This window comes from Nyctibius grandis, chromosome 11 (genome assembly GCF_013368605.1).
Source record: "Nyctibius grandis isolate bNycGra1 chromosome 11, bNycGra1.pri, whole genome shotgun sequence".
NCBI classification, from domain to species: Eukaryota; Metazoa; Chordata; class Aves; order Nyctibiiformes; family Nyctibiidae; genus Nyctibius; species Nyctibius grandis.
Genome location: NC_090668.1, coordinates 4,170,360 through 4,197,624, shown reverse-complemented (window position 1 = coordinate 4,197,624; position 27,265 = coordinate 4,170,360). Strand labels below are relative to the sequence as shown.

The window sequence follows — 27,265 nt, the reverse complement described above, 5'->3', positions numbered from 1 at the left end:
CCCCTGATGAATGAAACGGGAGACTTGGCTACAACCAACATGGAGAAGGCAGAGGTACTCAACGACTTTTTTTCTTTTTTTGCCTCAGTCTTCACAGGCAAGTGCTCTAGCCATGCTGCCCAGTTCACAGAATCGGAAGGTAGGGACTGGGAGAATGAAGTACCACCCACTGTAGGAGAAGATCAGATTTGAGACCATCTAAGGAACCTGAAGGTTCACAAGTCCATGGGACCTGATGAGATGCATCTGAGTGTGCTGAAGGAACTGCCAGCAGAAGTTGTTAAGCCACTATGAAAGACTATGCTAAGGCACATGGAAAATAGAGAGGTGACTGGCTACAGTCAACATGGCTTCTGTAAGGGCAAATCGTGCCTGACAAATTTGGTGGCCTTCTACAATGGGGCTACAGCATTGGTGGATGAGGGAAGAGTGACTGATATGTACCTGGACTTGTGCAAAGCATTTGACAGTGTCCCGCATAACATCCTTGCCTCTAAAATGAAAAGACATGGATTTGATGGGTAGACAACTCAGGGGATAAGGAATTGGTGGGATGGTAACACTCAAAGAGTTGCAGTCAATGGCTTGATATCCAGGTGGAGACCAGGGTCGAGCGGTGTCCCTCAGTGGTCCGTATTGGGACATCTTTGTCAGCGACATGGACAGTGGTATTGAGTGCGCCCTCAGCAAGTTTGCGGATAACACCAAGCTGGGTTGTGTGGTTGATGGTCTGGAGGGAAGGGATGCCATGCAGAGGGACCTTGACAGGCTAGAGAGGTGGAGTTCAACAAGGCCAAGTGCAAGTTCCTGCAGCTGGGTCGGGGCAATCCTATACATGGATACAGGCTGGGCGAGGAGTGGATTGAGAGCAGCCCTGCAGAGAAGGACTTGGGGTTATTGGTGGATGAAAAACTGAATATGAGCCAGCAATGCGCCCTTGCAGAACAGAAAACCATATCCTGGGCTGCATCAAAAGAAGTGTGGCTAGCAGGTCAGGGGAGGTGATTCTGCCCCTCTACTCCAATCTTGTGAGACCCCACCTGTTTATTGTGTTCAGGTCTAGGGCCTCGAGCATAAGAAAGACATGGACCCGTTGGAGCAAGTCCAGAGCAGGGCCACGAAGATGATCAGAGGGCTGGAGCACCTCTCCTATGAAGACAGGTTGAGAGAGTTGGGGCTGTTAAACCTGGAGAAGAGGAGGGTCCAGGGAGACGTTCCAGTACTTGAAGGGGGCCTACAAGAAAGCTGGAGAGGGACTTTTTACAAGGGCATGGAGTGATAGGACATGTAGTGAAGTGGGAGCAAAACATTTCGGATGAAAGAGGCAAGGGCTTAATCACTAGTGAAGACTCAGGAAGTGGCAACTACTGGGTGTTTAGATGTTTCATGAGCCAGGAATGTTTGTGGCCCTGCAGGGCTCTGGGACACAGCATAAAAGCCGGCGCTGCCCCAGGCTCTGCATCCTCTTCTCTTGCCTCCCTTTCCTCGAGGAACGAGGTAAGCCTGAATCCACTCCATCTCTCTCTGTAGGCTGAACTGCTGTCATGGTGGCTACTCAGGTTGATACTTGTGCAGCCTCAGCTTGGCTCCACAATGGAACTGTTCAAGGGCTGTCACCTCTTTCCATTTTGGTGGAGGTGGCTGGGGAGAGTTGGGAAGAAGGGGGTTTTTTGAAGCAGAAGGGGATCAATGGGGCTCAGCTGCAGGGAGGTCTGCCCACCAGCATTTGCACCTGAGGCAGATGGTCTCCAAGCAAATAGCCAAGTGCATCCAGTGCCTTCTTCAAGGCAGCAGTGTTTGTTCTGGACATGGGGTATGATGAATCTTTCCACAGGTGCTTTAAACCCACTGTGCTGGGTCCTATCCCAAAGTGGGTCAGACTTCCTGTGCTGTGGAAACCAGAGGGCACGATGAGGGTAATGGGAGCTGTAGACAGAGCGTGTATTTTTAAGAGGTGATTTCTGAGACACCTTGTTCAACCCAGCCTGTTTGTGCTGGGATCATTGCATCAATCTTCATCTGTGCTATTGTACCAGGAAATGCAGGAGGATGTTTTGGTGTGATAAGCAGTCAGTTAGGCACACCTTTGCTCCCAGTCCTTCAAATCCAGCCTGAAGGTGACATGTCATGCCTGTTGGGCATGTGAGCAAGATCAGCTGCAGGCCCTTTCTGGACATGGAGCTAGAAATGGAGATGGAGGGCAGCAAAGTGTATCTGCAGAAAGAGCTGAGGAAAAGAAAGACAGGCTGACGCTGGGGTGTGTGTTTCCTCTCTGCTCTGTGTTTCAGGTTTGCCTCCCTCACCAAGAGATGTCTTGCTTCAGACCCTGTCCCCCACGCCCCTGCGGCCCAACACCACTTGCAAGCAGCTGCAGTGAGCCCTGCGTCGCCCGCTGCGCTGACTCGACGGTGGCCATCCAGGCCTCCCCGGTGGTGGTGACCCTGCCGGGCCCCATCCTCACCTCTTTCCCTCAGAGCACAGCTGTGGGATCCTCTCTGTCAGCTGCTGTTGGCAGCTCCCTCAGCACCGGGGGGGTTCCCATCTCTTCTGGGGGCTCCTTTGGTCTGGGCGGGTCAGGGCTGTGTCTGCCTACCCCCTGCTGCAATCTGAACTGCTGAAACCAGTGGATCATCCCCTTCGGAGTGGGAGGAACTCTGCAGCAGGAGTGTGGCCAAGGCTTGCAGATGGGCTGGGTGTCCTCTTCCTACCTGGCAGGAGGAATCTGTGCCCACTGCTCCTCGCTGCACGGCAGGCCTTGCTGTGCCTCCTCTGGCTCTGCTTTGCTCTGAGCTTCTTGAGAAAGGGCTCGTTCTCTTCTGCTTTGCTGAACCTCCTGCTGATGGGGGGAGGGTGCTGGGGTTAGGGACTGCTCTGGGTGGGCTGGGATTGCCACCAGGTAGAGCAGAATGGGAAAAGGCAAGCACTTTGTGTGGAGATTGTCCTTGGGAAAGGGGCCATTCTCTGTGCCTCCCTGAACCCTGCAGATGTGTTTCTTGGTCTCTGTTCTGTGCCTCTGTATTTGCTCCTTCTCATTAAAGACTTTGTGCAGCATAGCTGGAGGCTCGTGGTGGTTTCTTCTCCTCCTCCCTCAGTTAGCCGCCCACTCTGCAAGGAAAAGCACTGTCCTTTGTCCTGATCTTACCACCAGTGGAGGGTGGAGCTCCCTGAACTGATACCAGAGCGTAAAATATAAGCAAGTAGGCAAGACAAAGACCAAAAAGCCTCCGGGAAATGGCATGTGGATCTGTAACCTGCTCGTCAAGACCCTTTGATGTCTCTCGGAGTCAGTCCTGAGTCCTGCCACTGAAAGCACTCAAGAGCTGACTTAATTTCTTCTGCTAGTGTACACCGTAGGCTTTGCATGTATGCTCAGGAAGCAGTGACTTTTCACTGCCTGCCCTGAGTACCCCCTTGCAGAGAATAGAAGCAGGCTTACCAACTGGGCTGAGATGACAACACTTTTCCTTGGGGTTATAGTGTCCCAGGCTGCCTGTTGTTCTGCCAAAGGAAAGACTGGAGCCCTTTGACCATTTGCAGGCAAACATGGCTAAATCTTGTTGCTGTACCACTGTAGAGGGGTGGAATGGGGAGAGGTGGGTGGTACAGGGTGTAAAGGAATGTACCAAGAGACTAGGCCATGTGGCATCTCCTGAGAGTGATGTTTGTGTCAGGAAGGAAAGTGATGCAAAATATGTGATTTGTGGTGAGGATTAACGAGGTGGCAGAAAAGTTGGACATGTGTGCTCAGCTGAGTTATGGAAGGCACCCTACAGTGACCAGCTCCATGTTTGAGCAGTAAGCATTGGAGAGATTGAAAAGATGGAGGAGGATGGAGAGCAAATTCACTCCAGTGTGACTTTGAGACATTACATAAAGAACAGGGCTCCTTCTACCACACCCCCAAATCGCACACCTGGCCTCTTGAAGCACAGTGTGTCCCTTGACAACCACCTAGGCATTATTGATCTTCATTTGTACCCTGCCACAGTGGCATGCTTTTCTTGCCTATGCAACCAGCAGCAGCAGCAGGACTAGCTTTTGGCCCGGCCAAAAATCCTTCTCTCTTGGCTCCTGTACAAACACCACAGCCAGAAGCTGAGCCTGAAGCTCTCAGCACTGTTCTCAGTTTGTCTCAGGGCTGCGGGGAAGCAAGGGGAGTGGTTTGAAACACAGGAGAAAGGTAGGTGGTTCCTGAGCAGGAGAAACTGCAAGGCACCATGGAGCCAGGCTGAAGAAAAGTTTGTCTGCATTGGCCAGGAATTGAACACAGGTCAACTGCTTGGAAGGCAGCTATGCTCACTACAATACCACACATGCACCTGTGTGCACTGCTGCCTCCTGCTCCTCAGCTTCACAGACTGGCCAGCCTCCTCCTTCCAGCACCTCTCCCCACCCCGCTTCCCCTCTCTGCTTCCCCGCTTCACTTCCTCAAGCCGCTCCTCACGCTCACCCTCTCAACTGCAGCCACCTCCCACCCTGGATCTGCATGAAGACAGGCATTGCCACACGTACCACCTCCTCACACCGTCTGCTCAGCACCGTTTTCCAAATATTCCTGTACCAGAGCCAGAAGGAAAATGGAGCTATGTTCATCTACTGATGGAAAAGATTACTTTTCCAGATCGTTTGGCTTTCTAGTCCCTGCACAGGCATTGGACATTCCTCACCAGTTCTGGCGGAAAGATCTAGAATGACCTGTTCCACCAAAACAAACTCTCTCCTGTTGTCCTCTAACTCACACACTTCTCCCATTTATTCTCCCTTTGCCCTGTCACTTCTCTTAATCTAGGTGCAACTATGCCCTTGCCATAGATCTCTCCTATTCTTACAAGCCATTCCCTCGACACATCAACAACCCTCATGGAGGGTATAGTAGTTTTTGTTCAAGGGTAGACACCCCTCTGCGTCCCCAAGAAGCTGGAGGTGCTGACAGGAGGTCACAACCTCTCCCGTAGGAGTGTACCCACCCTAGTGCTCACAGAAGGCTTGGAGTCCCCCTCAGATAAATTTGAGAAGAAAAGTGGGGGTCTAATAGACCGCAACTACCACCATCCTCAGTGGTCTCCACACAGCTGCCTTCCATTCTTCCCTGGAAGCAGATGAGACACCAGCTGGGGAGTGAAACCATTCTCTGTGGCAGGATATCCCAGCTGCCCGGCTGAGAACAAGGTGCTGGGATCTGCAGCTGCAGCCCCTGGGATTACACCTCTCAAGGCCTCTAGAAGGCTGGTACCAGGTGCCTGTCATGATTAGTGAAGGTCCCAGCTGCAGATCTTCAAGTGGAGCATTGCCCTGAAACTCCTGGGGAGCCAGGTGTCATCGCACAGGGCGTGTGATTAGCAGGGCAGAGAGGGCTGGAGCAGGTAGTTGTGGCCGAGTGGTGAAAGCGATGGACTAGAAATCCTCATGCTCACATTTGCACCCACACCCCAGCCTTCTCCTTCCCACTTTTGTTTTTGTCTCCTCTGTCTGGTTGCTGTGTGCTCTGGCCTGTGGATGGGAGAGGGAACCAGCAGACACACACATGCATAAATGTGCTGGCCTCACCATGGCCACCTTACCCCTCGCCCTCACTAACAGGATCTACCAGCTCAGCCTGACCAGAGCCTTCCTGGGACACCTGGCACCATCTAAGGCTGGTGGGCACCCAGTCTGGCTGGGCCAGCCCTGACCTGGGAGGAATGGGAGCCACCTCCACCTCCAGTATTAGACAGGACAGTGTTGGACAGGACAGGAATGGCACCAGGCACAGAGAGCAGGGGTTTCTCTGGCTCCTTGAAGGCTGCGTGGTGGCAGGGGCAGCCCTTCGCTGTTGGGGAGCAGCAAGGGCAGGGCTGCACCGGGAAGGAGGACAAGCCGGGAGATGTTAGGTGAGCACAGCAAAGGTAGGTCAAGTTCCTTGCATCTGGGCACAGTCCCTCAGCCCCCAGGGAGCTGGATTTCTAAGCAGAGTTGCAGCCCTGAGGATCTCGCTGGAGGGCAGTCCCTCTCCACCGTGCAAAGCAACAAGGCTGCCCCCTCACTCTGGGGTTTCATTCAGTGGGTGCAGAGCCATCTCGGGTGGTCCAAGAGAAAGTTGCCATCCATGGTTATGGGCAGGAGATGTGGGGAGAAAGGCAAGGCAAGGCCCTTGCGGTTCCCACCCCAGGCCCACAGCCACTGAGGTTTCCAGGGAGACGTTTTTCCTACTCGGGCGAGGGCAGAGGATAGGGGAAGAAAAGTGGCATGAGCACCAGCGCTGGTGCTGGCAGTGCCAGGGAGCATCAGGCAGGGCTGTGGGAGGCCCCAGGTAAGGTGCTGAGCAGAGCAGAGTGGCGCAGCGGAAGCGTGCTGGGCCCATAACCCAGAGGTCGATGGATCGAAACCATCCTCTGCTAACTGATTATTTTCTTTTTTACCTAGTCGTCACAGCCACTACCTCTCCCTTGCATCATTCAGAAAGTGTTCCCTGCACTACTGCGCTTCTGTTCTCTGGGCACCCATGCCCATGGCCCTCCTGCACCCTCAGCCCCTTCTCTCTGCCACTGCCACCTTCTCCTTTGCTTTCTTAGCAGCCAGCACTCCCAAAGTGCCCCTCAGCAAGGCTGACTGGTGGTGTGGAGCAGCAGGCAGAGCTCCCCACACAAGGCAGTGGGTGTCCTGGGGACACAGGTATTTCTCCCTTCCCCTCAGAGAGCTCAATCCCCACTTCCCAGCCACAAGCAGGGACCTCTAGGGCTCTTCAGCTGGGGAGGAGGACAAGGCTGGTGCTACTTTGGGAAACACCGACTCGAACAGCTGGGGGCTTCTTCCATCCTAGTGTATTTCTTGCTGTGCCCACTCGCAGGTCCATCCAGGACCAGGGCTGGTATTCCTCCCAACGGACACTCTATTGGCTATATGTGGCTGGGTGTTGGTAGTGGAGGGGCAGACAAGGTGGTCTCTATGAAAAGAGGTAAGGGGTTGTCCTGTGCCAAACACAGCTCTTCCAGCTGCTTCCACGACACTGCGCTATCTGTGAAGCTTGTGGCACAGGGAGCACCTGTGCTTGAGCAGATGAATATTCCTGAAGGAACTGTAACCAGTGGTGAAGCCACGCCAGTGAATAGTTTTCCTCACAGGCCTGAGGCCTGTGGAAGAGCCTGTGCTGAAAATGATTTTCCTGTTTATAACTGCAGTGCATGGAGAACCCATGCTGAGTAGTCTGCAGTGAAGGACTGTAGTTGAGCCTGGAAAAAGTGGGCGGAATGGTGGTGTTTTGTGTGTCTTTCATTCCTCACTACCCAAAACCACACATGACTCAATCCTTATCCTCTGGCTGATCTGGACTAGAATTCATTGCTGGACATGCACCCCTCACTCCCACGTGCACGTCCACTGAACAGGAGATCCACTGAACCCTGGTTCTGACTGTAGGTCTATGCAGAGTGCACGTTTGGAGCCTGGGTAGGGTTTGTCTGGTGTCCTGCTCCAAATCCTGGGCAGTTCCTGATGCTGATCTGCTCTACTCACTGGCTAGAGCTGCTTGAGATTTCCTAGTATGTTTGCTGCTGTTCACTCTGCACTTGCTTGTTATTACAGCTTCAGATTTAGTTGCCAACATCTCGCGTGCACACAGAAACACATCCACCCACAAAAGGAGAACACAGAAATTAGCTAGGAACAGATTGTAATAGAAATAGCAATTAGTTTCTCATTCTTCATGCGTCTGGAAAGCTTTCCAGGATGAGTTGCTCATTCCTATTCCTAGGGATTGAGGTGAGGCTGACCAGCCTGAAGTTCACCAGGTCCTCCTTTGTGTCTTTGTGGAAGACAGGAGTGACACTGACTTTCTTCCAGGCCTCAGGAAACTGTCCAATTGCCATGACCCCTCAAAGACAATCGAGAGTGGCCTCTTCCTGAAATACTCCTTGTCTGAGTGCTCCATAAGCTGGCACCAGGAAGATGGCACAGATATCTGCAGGTGAGCTCCCTGCTACCTGACTACCTGATGGGTCAGAAACTGGAAGATCTCTTGGATGTTGACTGCAAGGTCACTTCTGGCTCTGCAGGTGATGGGCCATCCACAGGAATATAGCTTGCACTAGGTGCTTGTGCTCATTCCATAGTTGATACCACTGCATGGTATACATTTTTATATCCAAACGCTTCTTGGTCCAAAGGATGTGGACATGCCATCAGAGGGAGATCTGAGAACATATGGGCATGTCAGCATCAAAAATGGCCGTCAGGCAATCACAAAGCAATATAAGAACCCATGGGGAATGACGCTGCCAAAAGTTGTCTCTTCCCTCTATTTAGTGAGTGGGGGCTTCCTTGCCTGATGTGCTTCTGGGTACATGGGTAGGGTTGGCTGGTCCTGACAGCCAGTCACAGGTCTGCCCGAGAGCAGGTGGGTGTGACATGGTTAAGAAATGGCTGTCAGCCAATCACAGAGCAGTATGAAAACATCTTGGTTATGGTGTTTAACAAAATGTCAGCTCCCTGCCACAAAATGGCAGCTGAAAGAAAATGGTGCCCCCAAGTGTGTAGGAGAAGGTACTTCCTGGTCACATGTTCTTGCAGATAAACAGGAAGGGGCAGCTGCTCCTGCCAGCCAATCACAACAGGCCATGTGACAGGGAGAGGGGAGTGGCTTTAAGGGAGATGGCACACCTGGCTGCCAGCTTGGGGCATTGAGGCCGAGGGGCCTATTTTGCCAGAAGTGGAGGGCAGGGCACCTGCCACTTTTTATTTGGGTAAAACTTGTCCCTCTGCTACCGACTACAATTGCCCCAAGTGATCAATGCTGTGGAGGTGACCATATTTCTGCTGAGGGATTTGCTGCGGGGAATGGGGATATGACCCACTCTGGGCAGGCTGGCATGGGGATTCACCAAAGCAATCATCCACCACCAAAACCAGTAGCTGCACAAGGCAGATTTTAGCTAAGGAACAGGTAGTGAGTACAGTCCTTTGTCACAAAAATTCACAACTGGCTTGTGCTGGCAGAGGAGAAAGGCTAGGACGCAAAGTATAGAATCAAAAAATGAATGTGTTCATGTGCGTGACGTTTCCTAGGCAAATTAGGGGCACGTTGAATGTAGTTTAACAAGAGATTCTTATACCTTTCAAACCATAGAATCATAGATCATCTAATTCCAACCCCCCTGACATGGGCAGGGACACCTTCCACCAGACCAAGTTGCTCAGAGCCACATCCAACCTGGCCTTGCACACTGCCAGGGAAGGGGCAGCCACAACTTCTCTGGGCAACCTGTGCCAGTGTCTCACTACCCTCACAGCAAAGAATTTCTTCCTAATATTTCATCTAAATCTCCCCTCTTTCAGTTTAAAACCATTCCCCCTAGTCCTATCAGTCTATGCCCTTGTGAAAAGTCCCTCTCCAGCTTTCTTGTAGGCCCCCTTCAGGTACTGGAAACCTTCTCTTCTCCAGGCTGAACAACCCCAACTCTCTCAGCCTGTCTTCACAGCAGAGGTGCTCCAGCCCTCTGATCATCTTTGTGGCCCTCCTCTGGACTCGCTCCAACAGCTCCATGTCCTTCTTATGTTGAGGGACCCAGAGCTGAAAGCAGTACTCCAGGTAGGATCTCACAAGAGCAGAGCAGAAGGGTAGAATCACCTCCCTCGACTTGCTGGCCACGCTGCTGGTGATGCAACCCAGGACGCGGTTGGCTTTCTGGGCTGCAAGCACACATTGCCGTCTCATGTTGAGCTTCTCGTCAACCATCACCCCCAAGTCCTTCTCCTCAGGGCTACTCTCAATCCATTCTCCATCCAGCCTGTATTTGTGCTTAGTAGTGCCCCAACCCACGTGCAGGACCTTGCACTTGGCCTTCTTGAACTTCATGAGGTTTGCACAGACACAGCTCTCAAGCCTGTCAAGGGATGGCATCCCTTCTCTCCAGCGTGTTGACCTCACCACACAGCTTGGTGTTGTTGGCAAACTTGCTGAGCATGCACTCAATCCCACTGTCCATGTCGCCAACAAAGATGTTAAATAATAGTGGTCCCAATATGCATCCCTGAGGGACACCACTCGTCACTAGTCTCCACCCAGATATCAAGCCATTGACCACAACTCTTTGAGTGAGCCCATCCAGCCAATTCTTTATCCACCTAGTGGTCCATCCATCAAGTCCGTGTCTCTCAAATTTAGAGACAGGGATGTCGTGCGGGACAGTGTCAAATGCTTCGCACAAGTCCAGGTAGATGACATCAGTCGATCTTCCCCTATCCACCAACTCTGTAACCCCATTGTAGAAGGCCACCAAATTTGTCGGGCACAATTTGCCCTTAGGGAAACCATGTTGGCTGTCACCAATCACCTCCTTGTTTTCCATGTGCTTTAGCATAGTTTCCAGGAGGATCTGCTCCATGATCTTGTTGGGCACAGAGGTGAGACTGACTGGCCTGTAGTGCCCTGTGTCTTCCTTTTTTTGCTTTTTAAAAATGAGGGTTATGTTTCCCCTTTTCCAGCCATTGGGAATTCACCAGACAGCCATGACTTCTCAAAAATGATGGATAGCGGCTTAGCAACTTCATCCGCCAGTTGCCTCAGGACCCGCAGATACACCTCATCAGGTCCCATGGACTTGTGCACCTTCAGGCTCCTTAGATGGTCTCGAACCTGATCTTCTCCCACAGTGGGCGGTTCTTCATCCTTCCAGTCTGTGCCTTTGCCTTCTGCGACTTGGGCCGTGTGGCTTGAACACTTCCTAGTGAAGACTGAAGCAAAAAAGTCATTGAGTATCTCAGCCATATCCTCCATATCCTGGGTAACCAGGTCTCTCATTTCCTTCTGGAAAGGGCCCACATTTTCCCTAGTCTTCCTTTTATCACTGATAACCTATAGAAGCTTTTCTTGTTGCCCTTGACGTCCTTGGCCAGATTTAATTCTATCAGGGCTTTAGCTTTCCTAATCTGATCCCTAGTTGCTGGGACAATTTCTCTGTATTCCTCCCAGACTACCTGTCCTTGCTTCCACCCTTTGTAGGCTTCCTTTTTGTGTTTGTGTTTTCCCAGGAGATCCTTGTTCATCCATGCAGGCCTCCTGGTGTTCTGCCTGACTTCCTCTTTGTTGGGATGGATCACTCCTGAGTTTGGAGGAGGTGGCCCTTGAATACTAACCAGCTTTCTTGGGCCCCTCTTCCCTCCAGGGCTTTATCCTATGGTACGCAACCAAGCAGGTCCCTGAAGAGGCCAAAGTCTGCTCTCCTGAAGACCAAGGTAGTGAGCTTGCTGTGCATCCTCCTTGCTGTCCTATGGATCTTTAACTCCACCATTTCATGGTCACTGCAGCCAAGGCTACCCTTGAGCTTCATATTCCCCACCAGCCCCTCCTTCTTGGTGAGAACAAGGTCCAGCATGGCACCTCTCCTCGTTGGCTCCTCTATCACTTGGAGAAGGAAGTTATCATCAATGCATTCCAGGAACTTCCTGGATTGCTTATGCCCTTCTGTGTTGTCCCACCAACAGATATGGGGGTGATCCCCAATGGGAACCAGGGCTTGTGAACATGAGGCTACACCTATCTGTCTGTAGAGGGCTTCATCTGCTTGGTCTTCCTGGGCCGGTGGCCTGTAGCAGACAGGTACAGGCAGACAGGTACAAATACTCAGGTACAACAAGACTTCACTAATCACTAAGACCCCCAGTACTCTCAAGTTGCAACAAGGTTAATACCAGCTGTGTTTGAGGGAAAAGAAGTGTTGCAGTGGTCCCTTCCAACCTCCATTATTCTGGGGTGCGCTGGGTCCCATGGGCCCTTGATCAGCCACAAAAGGCAATGCCTTAGAAGGCAGCAGCAGCATGAGATTACATAAAAGCACCAGTTGTTTCAGGAATGGTGCTAAAATGTGTGGAAACTACCTAGAGGAAAGCAGAATTTTCAGAGGAATCAGGCTGTGAGCTCTGGTATCTCTGGCATGGCTGAGGCTGGGGCACCGTATCCACGGAAGTCCACAGCAGAGTGATTCATGGTTGCCTGGAGCTCAGGGTTTTCCCAACTCTTCCACATCACGATGACTCCCAAGTGGTCTAGGAGATGGATTATATGTCCCTTTGTATCTCAAAATGCATGGAATGGGCCACTCCATCCCTGACTCAGGAAAAAGAGTCATGAGCTTTTGACTCTTTGCCCTGAGCCTCTCCTCAAAAGCAGGCCATCCAGGCCTTCCACCTCTGGGATGCCCTTGCTGAGCAAAACAGGTCAATTTGGGTGTAGGTCTCTTTCAGAGAAGGACACAGACATCTCTTTGATCACCCTCCTACACATTGAGTTGCTTGTTTGTGAAGGTTCTCCACTTTGCAAGCGGAGCCCGCACCTCTGGTTGAAAGAAGCATGAGGGCCTGGTCAAGTCATCAAGAGGCAGGGCAATGGAGATTCCATAGAGACGTCACTTGAAAGAGACCTGTCTGACCCTCTGGTCTGCTCTTCATCATTATGAATTTGCCTTTGTTCCCTGGGCCCGTGGGTAGAAAAAACAGTCTGTGGCAGAGCCTGAAAAGTGGTCCTCCTGGCCTCACTCCTGCCCCCAAGGAGCTTCCCTCCAGCCCACAATGATCCTTCCTTGCCATTGAGCTTTGGCACATCTCTGGAGACATGAGCCTCTTATCTCAGCATCTCCTGTGTGCCTGCAGTGACCCACAGGGAGAGATGTCTCTCAGAATTAGCCTGAGTCCCTGGACTGAAAGCACTTGAGATCTGGCTTGAGATGTCTTTCATCACAACTAGAAGTAGATGGGTTTTAAAAGTGGGACAAAACAACCAAGCTCAGAATGAGAGAGAAAAGTGGTGGTTCTTAATGTGTCATTTTACGGACCACAGGAAAACTTTTCTTCAACCTCATTAACATGGCAGACAAGAATAAAGGCAGTTCTGGAAATGCCTTTACTGCACACAGTCCTTTCCCCAGGACAGTGACTTGAGACTATCACATGAGCAGGAAACCTTCACGCAACAGCCCTGTATCCTGTGGATACCCTCCACCCACCAAAAAACACACAAGAAGAGAACATAGGTCTGAGGCTCTAACTATGATTTGCATGGGGCTTATGTGAATGAACGGGTTTTATTTAAAGCAGCAACAGCTGCAAAGAATGATGCAGTCATAGAAAACATAACCTGAAGTCACCTTGTACGTCCGCTTTCAAAACCCACCTAGTTCTAGGTTGGACCTGAATGAGCCAGGAGTTCTTAGTGTGCTCCATGCCACCATGGAGAGCACAAGGGCTGGGTGTGTGCATGGAATGCCACCTGCTCTGCATTTCACTTTCATGCCAGTGACTAGAAACATCTTCTGGGCAGAAAGGCTGGGAGAAGGACGAGGGAAAATCTCTCCCAGCACAGCTTTCCCTGCAAATCAGGAAGGAAGGCTCCATTCCTAATGCTGATATTTACTTCCCATCCAGCTCCAGACCTTACCCCATAACCCTGGCATCTTCTCACCACTCTTGGCACCCTCACTCTCATCTCCTGATGGCCCACTTGTGGGGCTGGGAGGCACAGCTGTGATAGTCCCTGGCTGGGAGGGTGGGGAGCAGGCCTCAAGTCCCTGCTCAGGTGAAAGCATGCCTGTTTGGTGGATACATGGTTGGAGTGGGTCATCTCAACAGGTCCTTTACAACTCAAGCTGATGAAAGCTGAGAGGAGGGATTGTTGCCCTTCTCTTGGCACTTCAGAGGCCACATCTGGATTGGTGTGCCCCACTTTGTGTGCCCAGGGACAAGGGAGGTGGTGATGATCTGTCATGGAGAGAGTACGGCAAAGGACCAGGCAGAACGTAAGGGCTGGAGCACCTGACATATGGAGTGAGGCCAGGGGCACTAGGTTTGTGGAGCCTGGTGAAGATGAGCAAGTTGGGGAGGAGGGACTGGAACTGCTGTCTCCAACCAGCTACAGGAGGTTGTGGAAAGGCTGGAGCCAGACTTTCCTGAGAGATGCCCTGCAAAAGGGCAAAAGGCAACAATCGCAAGTTGCGACAAGGGAAATACCAGCTGTCTTTTTAGGAAAAGAAGTGACAGGGGGCATGGTGCAGCTCTGGAAGAAGTGGGCGAGAGACAGTGACCTGTGTGACTGTGGCATTGTTTAGACGTTGATGGGCCAAGGCCTGGAGGTACCTGCTGAGGCTGCTAAGGTAACTGGGGAAGTTTGTTCTGCTTGAACCAGAACGTTGGCCCAGAGGACCTCCAGAGGTCCCTTCAAAACTTCAGTTTTCTGGGGCACACTGGGTCACATGATGCCTTGTGCAGCCACCAAATGCAATGCCTGGGAAGACAGCAAATGCAGAATTTTGCACAGAAGCAGCAGTTGATTCAAGAATGGTGCTAAATTGTGTGGAAATGTCCTTGAGTAAAGCGGCACTTTGGGGCTATGAGCTCTGGTATCCCTGTCATGCCTGAGGCTGATGCACCGTGTCCGCTGAAGTCCAGAGCAGGGTGACCCATGTTTGCCTGGAGCTCAGGGTTTTTCCCAACTCTTCCACATCGCTATGACTCCCAGGTGCTCTGGGAGACTGATGCAATGTCCCTTTGTAGTTTGAAATGCATGGAATGTGCCACTCCATCCCTGACCCAGGAAAAAGTGCTATGAGCTTTTGACTCCCTGCCCTGTGCCTCTCATCAAAAGCAGGCCATCCAGGCCTTCCACCTCTGGGATGCCCTTGGTGAGCAAAACAGGTCAATTTGGGTGTGGGTCTCTTTCAGGGAAGGACGCGGGCATCCCTTTGATCACAAAACCAGTCCATGGTAGAGCCTGATGAGCGTAATCAAGGACCTCATGGCCGTCACTCCTGCCCACCAGGGGCTTCCCAATAGCCCACAACAATCTTTCCTTGCAAGTGAGCTTTGCCAAATCCATGGAGAGGTGAGTCTCTTCTCCTATATGGGGTTGAGCAGTCTTGACCTTCTGCCTGAAGCTACACGCTGTATCCTGTGTGTCTACTATGAGCCATGGGGAGGAATGTCTCTTAGGGTTAGCCTGAATGCCTGCACTAAAAGGACTTGAGAGCTGACTTGAGGTGTTCTTCATGGCTCAATTTCACTGTGACTGGTGGCCATGAAGAGGGCAATGTGACAAAGGCAATCCATGTGCAACAAACCCACGTAAAATCTCCCTGCACAGTGGTCTGAGACCTCCAAGCTGATTAGCCTTACGAAGCGGGGACATAAACAAATCATTTTGATGTTAGGAAGCATCATGCTCACAGGCCCTGATCCTGATAGGGGACTTCGACCACTCAGACATCTGCTGGAAAAACACCACAGTGAATTGCAAGCAGTCCAGGAAACTACTGGAGTGTGTAGATGACAACTTCCTTGTACAGGTGAGGGAAAGCCCGATAGAGGAGAGGCACTGCTGCACCTGTTGGTTACTAGTGTGGAAGAACTTATCAGGGAGGCAAGACTGGAGGTAGCCTGGGCTGCAGAGGTCATGCTCTGGTAGAGTTCTCAATCTTCAGGGGTGCAGGACAGATAAAAGTACAGTCAGGACCCTGAACAGCAGAAAGGCAAACTTTTGCATGGGAACCCTTGGGAGACTGCCCTCAGAGATAATGCAGGAAATGAGACCTGGGAGATATTTAAATACATTTTTCTCATGGTGTAAGAAGCTCTCAATCCTGATGTGTAAGAAGTCGGGTAGAGGAGGCAGGAGGCCAGCTTGGTGAAGCCAAGACCTCTTAGCCAAACTACAACACAAAACCCAAATGCTTAGCCAGTGGAGGCAGGGATACACATCCTGGGGAGATTAAAGGGATATGGCCGGGGAGTGCAAGGAGGGGATCAGGAAAGCCAAGACACAGCTGGAGCAGAACTTGGCTGGGAAGTGAAAAATAAAAAGAAGGGTTTTTTCAGGTACGTAGGATAACAAAGGAAGATGAAAGAAACTGTACCCCCCTGATGAATGAAACGGGAGACCTGGCTACAACCAACATGGAGAAGGCAGAGGTACTCAACGATTTTTTTTCTTTTTTTGCCTCAGTCTTCACAGGCAAGTGCTCTAGCCATGCTGCCCAATTCACAGAATCGGAAGGTAGGGACTGGGAGAATGAAGTACCACCCACTGTAGGAGAAGATCAGATTTGAGACCATCTAAGGAACCTGAAGGTTCACAAGTCCATGGGACCTGATGAGATGCATCTGAGTGTGCTGAAGGAACTGCCAGCAGAAGTTGCTAAGCCACTATGGAAGACTATGCTAAGGCACACGGAAAATAGAGAGGTGACTGGTGACAGTCAGCATGGCTTCTCTAAGGGCAAATTGTGCCTGACAAATTTGGTGGCCTTCTACAATGGGGTTACAGCATTGGCGGATGAAGGGAGAGTGACTGATATGTACCTGGACTTGTGCAAAGCATTTGACAGTGTCCCGCATAACATCCTTGCCTCTAAAATGAAAAGACATGGATTTGATGGGTAGACAACTCAGGGGATAAGGAATTGGTGGGATGGTAACACTCAAAGAGTTGCAGTCAATGGCTTGATATCCAGGTGGAGACCAGGGTCGAGCGGTGTCCCTCAGTGGTCCGTATTGGGACATCTTTGTCAGCGACATGGACAGTGGTATTGAGTGCGCCCTCAGCAAGTTTGCGGATAACACCAAGCTGGGTTGTGTGGTTGATGGTCTGGAGGGAAGGGATGCCATGCAGAGGGACCTTGACAGGCTAGAGAGGTGGAGTTCAACAAGGCCAAGTGCAAGTTCCTGCAGCTGGGTCGGGGCAATCCTATACATGGATACAGGCTGGGCGAGGAGTGGATTGAGAGCAGCCCTGCAGAGAAGGACTTGTGGTTATTGGTGGATGAAAAACTGAATATGAGACAGCAATGCGCGCTCGCAGACCACAATACCATATCCTGGGCTGCATCAAAAGAAGTGTGGCTAGCAGGTAAAGGGAGGTGATTCTGCCCCTCTACTCCAATCTTGTAAGACCCCACCTGTCTACTGTGTTCAGCTCTAGGGCTTCCAGCATAAGAAAGACATGGACCTCTTGGAGCAAGTCCAGAGCAGGGCCATGAAGATGATCAGAGGGCTGGAGCACCTCTCCTATGAAGACAGGTTGAGAGAGTTGGGGCTGTTAAACCTGGAGAAGAGAAGGGTCCAGGGAGACCTTCTAGCAGCCTTCCAGTACCTGAAGGGGGCCTACAAGAAAGCTGGAGAGGGACGTTTTACAAGGGCATGTAGTGATAGGACATGTAGTGAAGTGGGAGCAAAACATTTCAGATGAAAGAGGCAAGGGCTTAATCACTAGTGAAGACTCAGCAAGTGGCAACTACTGGGTGTTTAGATGCTTCAGCAGCAGGGAATGTTTGTGGCCCCACAGGGCTCTGGGACACAGCATAAAAGCCTGCGCTTCTCCAGGCTCTGCATCCTCCTCTCTTTGCCTCCCTTTCCTCAACGAACGAGGTAAGCCTGAATCTGCTCCATCTGTCTCTGTGGGCTGAACTGCTGTCATGGTGGCTACTCAGGTTGATACTTGGGCAGCTTCATCTCACTCTGCAATAGAACTGTTCAAGGGCTGTCACCTCTTTCCATTTTGATGGTGGTGGCTGGGGAGAGTTGGGAAGAGGGGGGTTCTTTGAAGCAGAAGGGGATCAATGGGGCTCAGCTGCAGGGAGGTCTGCCCACCAGCATTTGCACCTGAAGCAGATGGTCTCCAAGCAAATAGCCAAGTGCATCCAGTGCCTTCTTCAAGGCAGCAGTGTTTGTTCTGGACATGGGGTATGATGAATCTTTCCACAGGTGCTTTAAATCCACTGTGCTGGGTCCTATCCCAAAGTGGGTCAGACTTCCTGTGCTGTGGAAACCAGAGGGCACGATGAGGGTAATGGGAGCTGTAGACAGAGCGTGTATTTTTAAGAGGTGATTTCTGAGACACCTTGTTCAACCCAGCCTATTTGTGCTGGGATCTTTGCTTCGATCTTCATCTGTGCTATTGTACCAGGAAATGCAGGAGGATGTTTTGGTGTGATAAGCAGTCAGTTAGGCACACCTTTAATCCCAGTCCTTCAAATCCATCCTTAAGGTGACTTGTCACGCCTGTTGTGTGTATTAGTAAGATCAGCTGCAGGGCCTTTCTGGATATGGAGCTAGAAATGGAGATGGAGGGCAGCAGTGTATCTGCAGAAAGAGCTGAGGAAAAGCAAGACAGGCTGATGCTGGGGTCCGTGTTTCGTCTCTGCTCTGTGTTTCAGGTTTGCCTCCCTCACCGAGAGATGTCTTGCTTCAGACCCTGTCCCCCACGCCCCTGCGGCCCCTGTGGCCCAACTCCACTTGCAAGCAGCTGCAGTGAGCCCTGCAACGCCCGCTGTGCTGACTCGACGGTTGCCATCCAGGCCTCCCCGGTGGTGGTGACCCTGCCGGGCCCCATCCTCACCTCTTTCCCTCAGAACACAGCTGTGGGATCCTCTCTGTCAGCTGCTGTTGGCAGCTCCCTCAGCACCGGGGGGGTTCCCATCTCTTCTGGGGGCTCCTTTGGTCTGGGCGGGTCAGGGCTGTGTCTGCCTCCCCCCTGCTGCAATCTGAACTGCTGAAGCTGGTGGATCATCCCCTTCGGAGTGGGAGGAAGATGGGGACTCTGCAGCAGGAGTGTGGCCATGGCTTCCACATGGGCGGGGTGTCCTCTTCCCACCTGGCAGGAGGGACATGTGCCCGCTGCTCCTTGCTGCACGGCAGGCCTCGCTGTGCCTCCTCTGGCTCTGTTTTGCTCTGAGCTCCTTGAGAAAGGGCTCATTCTCTTCTGCTTTGCTGAACCTCCTGCTGATGGGGGGAGGGTGCTGGAGTTAGGGACTGCTCTGGGTGGGCTGGGATTGCCACCAGGTAGAGCAGAATGGGAAAAGCAAGCACTTTGTGTGGAGATTGTCCTTGGGAAATGGGCCATTCTCTGTGCCTCCCTGAACCCTGCAGATGTGTTTCTTGGTCTCTGTTCTGTGCCTCTGTATTTGCTCCTTCTCATTAAAGACTTTGTGCAGCATAGCTGGAGGCTCGTGGTGGTTTCTTCTCCTCCTCCCTCAGTTAGCCGCCCACTCTGCAAGGAAAAGCACTGTCCTTTGTCCTGATCTTACCACCAGTGGAGGGTGGAGCTCCCTGAACTGATACCAGAGCGTAAAATATAAGCAAGTAGGCAAGACAAAGACCAAAAAGCCTCCGGGAAATGGCATGTGGATCTGTAACCTGCTCGTCAAGACCCTTTGATGTCTCTCGGAGTCAGTCCTGAGTCCTGCCACTGAAAGCACTCAAGAGCTGACTTAATTTCTTCTGCTAGTGTACACCGTAGGCTTTGCATGTATGCTCAGGAAGCAGTGACTTTTCACTGCCTGCCCTGAGTACCCCCTTGCAGAGAATAGAAGCAGGCTTACCAACTGGGCTGAGATGACAACACTTTTCCTTGGGGTTATAGTGTCCCAGGCTGCCTGTTGTTCTGCCAAAGGAAAGACTGGAGCCCTTTGACCATTTGCAGGCAAACATGGCTAAATCTTGTTGCTGTACCACTGTAGAGGGGTGGAATGGGGAGAGGTGGGTGGTACAGGGTGTAAAGGAATGTACCAAGAGACTAGGCCATGTGGCATCTCCTGAGAGTGATGTTTGTGTCAGGAAGGAAAGTGATGCAAAATATGTGATTTGTGGTGAGGATTAACGAGGTGGCAGAAAAGTTGGACATGTGTGCTCAGCTGAGTTATGGAAGGCACCCTACAGTGACCAGCTCCATGTTTGAGCAGTAAGCATTGGAGAGATTGAAAAGATGGAGGAGGATGGAGAGCAAATTCACTCCAGTGTGACTTTGAGACATTACATAAAGAACAGGGCTCCTTCTACCACACCCCCAAATCGCACACCTGGCCTCTTGAAGCACAGTGTGTCCCTTGACAACCACCTAGGCATTATTGATCTTCATTTGTACCCTGCCACAGTGGCATGCTTTTCTTGCCTATGCAACCAGCAGCAGCAGCAGGACTAGCTTTTGGCCCGGCCAAAAATCCTTCTCTCTTGGCTCCTGTACAAACACCACAGCCAGAAGCTGAGCCTGAAGCTCTCAGCACTGTTCTCAGTTTGTCTCAGGGCTGCGGGGAAGCAAGGGGAGTGGTTTGAAACACAGGAGAAAGGTAGGTGGTTCCTGAGCAGGAGAAACTGCAAGGCACCATGGAGCCAGGCTGAAGAAAAGTTTGTCTGCATTGGCCAGGAATTGAACACAGGTCAACTGCTTGGAAGGCAGCTATGCTCACTACAATACCACACATGCACCTGTGTGCACTGCTGCCTCCTGCTCCTCAGCTTCACAGACTGGCCAGCCTCCTCCTTCCAGCACCTCTCCCCACCCCGCTTCCCCTCTCTGCTTCCCCGCTTCACTTCCTCAAGCCGCTCCTCACGCTCACCCTCTCAACTGCAGCCACCTCCCACCCTGGATCTGCATGAAGACAGGCATTGCCACACGTACCACCTCCTCACACCGTCTGCTCAGCACCGTTTTCCAAATATTCCTGTACCAGAGCCAGAAGGAAAATGGAGCTATGTTCATCTACTGATGGAAAAGATTACTTTTCCAGATCGTTTGGCTTTCTAGTCCCTGCACAGGCATTGGACATTCCTCACCAGTTCTGGCGGAAAGATCTAGAATGACCTGTTCCACCAAAACAAACTCTCTCCTGTTGTCCTCTAACTCACACACTTCTCCCATTTATTCTCCCTTTGCCCTGTCACTTCTCTTAATCTAGGTGCAACTATGCCCTTGCCATAGATCTCTCCTATTCTTACAAGCCATTCCCTCGACACATCAACAACCCTCATGGAGGGTATAGTAGTTTTTGTTCAAGGGTAGACACCCCTCTGCGTCCCCAAGAAGCTGGAGGTGCTGACAGGAGGTCACAACCTCTCCCGTAGGAGTGTACCCACCCTAGTGCTCACAGAAGGCTTGGAGTCCCCCTCAGATAAATTTGAGAAGAAAAGTGGGGGTCTAATAGACCGCAACTACCACAATCCTCAGTGGTCTCCACACAGCTGCCTTCCATTCTTCCCTGGAAGCAGATGAGACACCAGCTGGGGAGTGAAACCATTCTCTGTGGCAGGATATCCCAGCTGCCCGGCTGAGAACAAGGTGCTGGGATCTGCAGCTGCAGCCCCTGGGATTACACCTCTCAAGGCCTCTAGAAGGCTGGTACCAGGTGCCTGTCATGATTAGTGAAGGTCCCAGCTGCAGATCTTCAAGTGGAGCATTGCCCTGAAACTCCTGGGGAGCCAGGTGTCATCGCACAGGGCGTGTGATTAGCAGGGCAGAGAGGGCTGGAGCAGGTAGTTGTGGCCGAGTGGTGAAAGCGATGGACTAGAAATCCTCATGCTCACATTTGCACCCACACCCCAGCCTTCTCCTTCCCACTTTTGTTTTTGTCTCCTCTGTCTGGTTGCTGTGTGCTCTGGCCTGTGGATGGGAGAGGGAACCAGCAGACACACACATGCATAAATGTGCTGGCCTCACCATGGCCACCTTACCCCTCGCCCTCACTAACAGGATCTACCAGCTCAGCCTGACCAGAGCCTTCCTGGGACACCTGGCACCATCTAAGGCTGGTGGGCACCCAGTCTGGCTGGGCCAGCCCTGACCTGGGAGGAATGGGAGCCACCTCCACCTCCAGTATTAGACAGGACAGTGTTGGACAGGACAGGAATGGCACCAGGCACAGAGAGCAGGGGTTTCTCTGGCTCCTTGAAGGCTGCGTGGTGGCAGGGGCAGCCCTTCGCTGTTGGGGAGCAGCAAGGGCAGGGCTGCACCGGGAAGGAGGACAAGCCGGGAGATGTTAGGTGAGCACAGCAAAGGTAGGTCAAGTTCCTTGCATCTGGGCACAGTCCCTCAGCCCCCAGGGAGCTGGATTTCTAAGCAGAGTTGCAGCCCTGAGGATCTCGCTGGAGGGCAGTCCCTCTCCACCGTGCAAAGCAACAAGGCTGCCCCCTCACTCTGGGGTTTCATTCAGTGGGTGCAGAGCCATCTCGGGTGGTCCAAGAGAAAGTTGCCATCCATGGTTATGGGCAGGAGATGTGGGGAGAAAGGCAAGGCAAGGCCCTTGCGGTTCCCACCCCAGGCCCACAGCCACTGAGGTTTCCAGGGAGACGTTTTTCCTACTCGGGCGAGGGCAGAGGATAGGGGAAGAAAAGTGGCATGAGCACCAGCGCTGGTGCTGGCAGTGCCAGGGAGCATCAGGCAGGGCTGTGGGAGGCCCCAGGTAAGGTGCTGAGCAGAGCAGAGTGGCGCAGCGGAAGCGTGCTGGGCCCATAACCCAGAGGTCGATGGATCGAAACCATCCTCTGCTAACTGATTTTTTTTCTTTTTTACCTAGTCGTCACAGCCACTACCTCTCCCTTGCATCATTCAGAAAGTGTTCCCTGCACTACTGCGCTCCTGTTCTCTGGGCACCCATGCCCATGGCCCTCCTGCACCCTCAGCCCCTTCTCTCTGCCACTGCCACCTTCTCCTTTGCTTTCTTAGCAGCCAGCACTCCCAAAGTGCCCCTCAGCAAGGCTGACTGGTGGTGTGGAGCAGCAGGCAGAGCTCCCCACACAAGGCAGTGGGTGTCCTGGGGACACAGGTATTTCTCCCTTCCCCTCAGAGAGCTCAATCCCCACTTCCCAGCCACAAGCAGGGACCTCTAGGGCTCTTCAGCTGGGGAGGAGGACAAGGCTGGTGCTACTTTGGGAAACACCGACTCGAACAGCTGGGGGCTTCTTCCATCCTAGTGTATTTCTTGCTGTGCCCACTCGCAGGTCCATCCAGGACCAGGGCTGGTATTCCTCCCAACGGACACTCTATTGGCTATATGTGGCTGGGTGTTGGTAGTGGAGGGGCAGACAAGGTGGCCTCTATGAAAAGAGGTAAGGGGTTGTCCTGTGCCAAACACAGCTCTTCCAGCTGCTTCCACGACACTGCGCTATCTGTGAAGCTTGTGGCACAGGGAGCACCTGTGCTTGAGCAGATGAATATTCCTGAAGGAACTGTAACCAGTGGTGAAGCCACGCCAGTGAATAGTTTTCCTCACAGGCCTGAGGCCTGTGGAAGAGCCTGTGCTGAAAATGATTTTCCTGTTTATAACTGCAGTGCATGGAGAACCCATGCTGAGTAGTCTGCAGTGAAGGACTGTAGTTGAGCCTGGAAAAAGTGGGCGGAATGGTGGTGTTTTGTGTGTCTTTCATTCCTCACTACCCAAAACCACACATGACTCAATCCTTATCCTCTGGCTGATCTGGACTAGAATTCATTGCTGGACATGCACCCCTCACTCCCACGTGCACGTCCACTGAACAGGAGATCCACTGAACCCTGGTTCTGACTGTAGGTCTATGCAGAGTGCACGTTTGGAGCCTGGGTAGGGTTTGTCTGGTGTCCTGCTCCAAATCCTGGGCAGTTCCTGATGCTGATCTGCTCTACTCACTGGCTAGAGCTGCTTGAGATTTCCTAGTATGTTTGCTGCTGTTCACTCTGCACTTGCTTGTTATTACAGCTTCAGATTTAGTTGCCATCATCTCACGTGCACACAGAAACACACTCACCCACAAAAGAAGGAGAACACGGAAATTAGCTAGGAACAGATTGTAATAGAAATAGCAATTAGTTTCTCATTCTTCATGTGTCTGGAAAGCTTTCCAGGATGAGTTGCTCATTCCTATTCCTAGGGATTGAGGCGAGGCTGACCAGCCTGAAGTTCACCAGGTCCTCCCTTGTGCCTTTGTGGAAGACAGGAGTGACACTGACTTTCTTCCAGGCCTCAGGAAACTGTCCAATTGCCATGACCCCTCAAAGACAATCGAGAGTGGCCTCTTCCTGAAATACTCCTTGTCTGAGTGTTCCATAAGCTGGCACCAGGAAGATGGCATGGGTATCTGCAGGTGAGCTCCCTGCTACCTGACTACCTGATGGGCCAGAAGCCAGAAGATCGCTTGGATGTTGACTGCGAGGTCACTTCTGGCTCTGCAGGTGACGGGCCATCCACAGGAATATAGCTTGCACTAGGTGCTTGTGCTCATTCCATAGTTGATACCACTGCATGGTATACATTTTTATATCTGAACACTTCTTGGTCCAAAGGAAGTGGACATGCCATCAGAGGGAGATCTGAGAACATATGGGCATGTCAGTGTAAAAAATGGCCGTCAGGCAATCACAAAGCAATATAAGAACCCATGGGGAATGACGCTGCCAAAAGTTGTCTCTTCCCTCTATTTAGTGAGTGGGGGCTTCCTTGCCTGATGTGCTTCTGGGTACATGGGTAGGGTTGGCTGGTCCTGACAGCCAGTCACAGGTCTGCCCGAGAGCAGGTGGGTGTGACATGGTTAAGAAATGGCTGTCAGCCAATCACAGAGCAGTATGAAAACATCTTGGTTATAGTGTTTAACAAAATGTCAGCTCCCTGCCACAAAATGGCAGCTGAAAGAAAATGGTGCCCCCAAGTGTGTAGGGGAAGGTACTTCCTGGTCACATGTACTTGCAGATAAACAGGAAGGGGCAGCTGCTCCTGCCAGCCAATCACAACAGGCCATGTGACAGGGAGAGGGGAGTGACTTTAAGGGAGATGGCACACCTGGCTGCCAGCTTGGGGCATTGAGGCCGAGGGGCCTATTTTGCCAGAAGTGGAGGGCAGGGCACCTGCCACTTTTTATTTGGGTAAAACTTGTCCCTCTGCTACCGACTACAATTGCCCCAAGTGATCAATGCTGTGGAGGTGACCATATTTCTGCTGAGGGATTTGCTGCGGGGAATGGGGATATGACCCACTCTGGGCAGGCTGGCATGGGGATTCACCAAAGCAATCATCCACCACCAAAACCAGTAGCTGCACAAGGCAGATTTTAGCTAAGGAACAGGTAGTGAGTACAGTCCCTTGTCACAAAAATTCACAACTGGCCTGTGCTGGCAGGGGAGAAAGGCTAGGACGCAAAGTATAGAATTAAAAAATTATTATGTGTTCATGTGCGTGATGTTCCCTAGGCAAATTAGGGGCACGTTGAATGTAGTTTAACAAGAGATTCTTATACCCTTCAAACCATAGAATCATAGATCATCTAATTCCAACCCCCCTGACATGGGCAGGGACACCTTCCACCAGACCAAGTTGCTCAGAGCCACATCCAACCTGGCCTTGCACACTGCCAGGGAAGGGGCAGCCACAACTTCTCTGGGCAACCTGTGCCAGTGTCTCACTACCCTCACAGCAAAGAATTTCTTCCTAATATCTCATCTAAATCTCCCCTCTTTCAGTTTAAAACCGTTCCCCCTCGTCTTATCAGTCCATGCCCTTGTGAAAAGTCCCTCTCCAGCTTTCTTGTAGGCCCCCTTCAGGTACTGGAAACCTTCTCTTCTCCAGGCTGAACAGCCCCAACTCTCTCAACCTGTCTTCACAGCAGAGGTGCTCCAGCCCTCTGATCATCTTTGTGGCCCTCCTCTGGACTCGCTCCAACAGCTCCATGTCCTTCTTATGTTGAGGGACCCAGAGCTGAAAGCAGTACTCCAGGTAGGATCTCACAAGAGCAGAGCAGAAGGGTAGAATCACCTCCCTCGACTTGCTGGCCACGCTGCTGGTGATGCAACCCAGGACGCGGTTGGCTTTCTGGGCTGCAAGCACACATTGCCGTCTCATGTTGAGCTTCTCGTCAACCATCACCCCCAAGTCCTTCTCCTCAGGGCTACTCTCAATCCATTCTCCATCCAGCCTGTATTTGTGCTTAGTAGTGCCCCAACCCATGTGCAGGACCTTGCACTTGGCCTTCTTGAACTTCATGAGGTTTGCACAGACACAGCTCTCAAGCCTGTCAAGGGATGGCATCCCTTCTCTCCAGCGTGTTGACCTCACCACACAGCTTGGTGTTGTTGGCAAACTTGCTGAGCATGCACTCAATCCCACTGTCCATGTCGCCAACAAAGATGTTAAATAATAGTGGTCCCAATATGCATCCCTGAGGGACACCACTCGTCACTAGTCTCCACCCAGATATCAAGCCATTGACCACAACTCTTTGAGTGAGCCCATCCAGCCAATTCTTTATCCACCTAGTGGTCCATCCATCAAGTCCGTGTCTCTCAAATTTAGAGACAGGGATGTCGTGCGGGACAGTGTCAAATGCTTCGCACAAGTCCAGGTAGATGACATCAGTCGATCTTCCCCTATCCACCAACTCTGTAACCCCATTGTAGAAGGCCACCAAATTTGTCGGGCACAATTTGCCCTTAGGGAAACCATGTTGGCTGTCACCAATCACCTCCTTGTTTTCCATGTGCTTTAGCATAGTTTCCAGGAGGATCTGCTCCATGATCTTGTTGGGCACAGAGGTGAGACTGACTGGCCTGTAGTGCCCTGTGTCTTCCTTTTTTTTGCTTTTTAAAAATGAGGGTTATGTTTCCCCTTTTCCAGCCATTGGGAATTCACCAGACAGCCATGACTTCTCAAAAATGATGGATAGCGGCTTAGCAACTTCATCCGCCAGTTGCCTCAGGACCCGCAGATACACCTCATCAGGTCCCATGGACTTGTGCACCTTCAGGCTCCTTAGATGGTCTCGAACCTGATCTTCTCCCACAGTGGGCGGTTCTTCATCCTTCCAGTCTGTGCCTTTGCCTTCTGCGACTTGGGCCGTGTGGCTTGAGCACTTCCTAGTGAAGACTGAAGCAAAAAAGTCATTGAGTATCTCAGCCATATCCTCCATATCCTGGGTAACCAGGTCTCTCATTTCCTTCTGGAAAGGGCCCACATTTTCCCTAGTCTTTCTTTTATCACTGATAACCTATAGAAGCTTTTCTTGTTGCCCTTGACGTCCTTGGCCAGATTTAATTCTATCAGGGCTTTAGCTTTCCTAATCTGATCCCTAGTTGCTGGGACAATTTCTCTGTATTCCTCCCAGACTACCTGTCCTTGCTTCCACCCTTTGTAGGCTTCCTTTTTGTGTTTGTGTTTTCCCAGGAGATCCTTGTTCATCCATGCAGGCCTCCTGGTGTTCTGCCTGACTTCCTCTTTGTTGGGATGGATCACTCCTGAGTTTGGAGGAGGTGGCCCTTGAATACTAACCAGCTTTCTTGGGCCCCTCTTCCCTCCAGGGCTTTATCCTATGGTACGCAACCAAGCAGGTCCCTGAAGAGGCCAAAGTCTGCTCTCCTGAAGACCAAGGTAGTGAGCTTGCTGTGCATCCTCCTTGCTGTCCTATGGATCTTTAACTCCACCATTTCATGGTCACTGCAGCCAAGGCTACCCTTGAGCTTCATATTCCCCACCAGCCCCTCCTTCTTGGTGAGAACAAGGTCCAGCATGGCACCTCTCCT

The 27,265-nt window shown here is 51.8% G+C and overlaps 2 non-coding genes across 2 annotated transcripts; both read left to right on the top strand.

Moving 5' to 3' along the window:
* Positions 1-6,305: 6,305 nt before the first annotated feature.
* On the top strand, positions 6,306-6,377 carry TRNAM-CAU (transfer RNA methionine (anticodon CAU)). The gene has a single exon. It is a non-coding gene; the product is annotated as a tRNA-Met (tRNA).
* A 15,826-nt stretch (positions 6,378-22,203) lies between these two features.
* On the top strand, positions 22,204-22,275 carry TRNAM-CAU (transfer RNA methionine (anticodon CAU)). The gene has a single exon. It is a non-coding gene; the product is annotated as a tRNA-Met (tRNA).
* Positions 22,276-27,265: the final 4,990 nt, after the last annotated feature.